This window comes from Frankliniella occidentalis, unplaced genomic scaffold, assembly GCF_000697945.3.
Source record: "Frankliniella occidentalis isolate FOCC.00 unplaced genomic scaffold, Focc_3.1 Scaffold14, whole genome shotgun sequence".
Classification (NCBI taxonomy): Eukaryota; Metazoa; Arthropoda; class Insecta; order Thysanoptera; family Thripidae; genus Frankliniella; species Frankliniella occidentalis.
This window is the reverse complement of record NW_026267144.1, coordinates 913326-914974: the sequence shown is the minus strand read 5'-3', so window position 1 is coordinate 914974 and position 1649 is coordinate 913326. Positions and strand designations below refer to the sequence as shown.

General features: G+C 44.0%; 3 protein-coding genes across 3 annotated transcripts in view; 1 reads left to right on the top strand and 2 right to left on the bottom strand.

Moving 5' to 3' along the window:
* The window catches only part of LOC113215730 (uncharacterized), a 112784-nt gene that overhangs the window by 13269 nt on the left and 97866 nt on the right, over positions 1–1649 (bottom strand). The window lies entirely within an intron of this gene.
* LOC113215731 (uncharacterized) overlaps positions 1–1649 on the top strand; it is a 32418-nt gene that overhangs the window by 8234 nt on the left and 22535 nt on the right. The gene's annotated exons all lie outside the window — the stretch shown is intronic.
* LOC113203448 (phenoloxidase 2-like) overlaps positions 1–1649 on the bottom strand; it is a gene marked incomplete in the record, with an annotated part of 8870 nt that overhangs the window by 6514 nt on the left and 707 nt on the right.

Genomic DNA, 1649 nt, shown 5'->3' with positions numbered 1-1649 from the left:
ATGTACAACTATTGCTGATAATTGAACACCTTTAGAATCTGTTATCTCCAGGAAGGTGCCGCCATGGGACCATATCAGTCGAGGTGAGGATTTTATTCAGTCGTCACCTCCACTGCCGATTGATTTTAGATATTCATCTTTGTTTTCTTTGCTTTCAAGATATCGTCAACCACCAAGGAGATCTTCAATGCAAACTTTCAGTTGGATTTGTGTTGGCGAGTTTCCTCAAGGTAAGTTTTTTCAACCCTCAATCCTCCATTCTTTTTTCTATAATTAATGAACTAATTACCTAACTTCCCATTGTAATTGTTTACAGATTTGTCATTCAGTTTTCGGATTATTTCGCTACAGGTGCCCTGTCAGAAGCAGCAGTCTCCGGTTGCTCCATGTGGCTAGTCAGCTTAAAGAAGCCTAAGAAGATGCAGCTTTACGACATGTGCAAAGTTTCTGAATGCTCTCATTTCTGAACTGGTGAAGAGATATATTTTATGATTTACGCTGTGATAATTGACAGCAAATATCCTCTGCTGCTGTTTATGGATAAATACTATGCTATTCTATCTAGTTGATTCTTTTCCTGTAAGCTTTGAAAATAAACCAATTACTATGCACTTGTGATCTTTTTATTTTAATGTCCATAAGTACTTTTGTACTTTATTACTTCAGTTGTCAAAGCGATGAGGCCGGCACTACTTAGCAAAAGTTATTGTTCCTCTAAATCTAAACTTTTTGTTGCTGATGCTAAAGCCGTCCAGTTTCTAGTTTGGAGTACTTTCATTGTGAAGCCTGACTGATAGTGATAAGGCCACTATCTCTACTCTCAAAATACGGAGCTGAAATATATAATTTCTTCACCGATTTTCGTGTCTTTTCCTCTAACGGAGCTCTCAGAATGAATGTTTGTCAAGGTGATACGAAAGGGACGCCCCTGACGATTTCCGTAGTTTGGTTCTTGCACTTGGGCGCCGCCAGGGTGGGCAGCCGGCTCCGGAGGGCTGTTCGGCGGGTGTGCCTACCCAGGTGTTTGCAGGCGGCAAGCTGACTCCGAAACGGGCGGTAGGTGCTTGGTTTGTTCTGCCTCGGAAGTCATTACCTAGTACCTGACTATAACTAAAGCTGAAACTATAACTGAGAATTTTAAATAAAACAATGAGCGCTAAATCGTACTCGTGTCAAACTGTTCCCCCGAGATTCGACTCCCGGCTAGGGCAGATATATATTTTATCTCCTTCACTTCTGTGGCAGCTGAGGATGCTAAATTGTGACCAGTCTGAAACTGTCTGGGGTTCGACTCCCGACCAACGCATTTTTTATTTTTTTTAAATTTGCCCCTTTTCGTCCCCCGTAATGCAGGACCGAGGTTTGGACTCATAGGAGATGACGAACGGACAGCCGAGCGCACTAAAATATCATCGTCTGAGATCATGCGCCCGGGGTTCGACTCCCGGCTAGCGCAATTTTGTTTTCGTCGCTTCTTGTTTCGTGTAAGACTAAAATATTGGGTGGCAAAAGCTCGAAAAATGTGGGATGAACGTTATTCGAACCAGCGGCCGTCCACGCCCCGAGCGACGGACACCCGGTATGTCGGTGAGTATGCCGTAATTATTGCTCTCCCCCGTTGCCGTGCCGCGTCCCCTACCCCTCTCCTC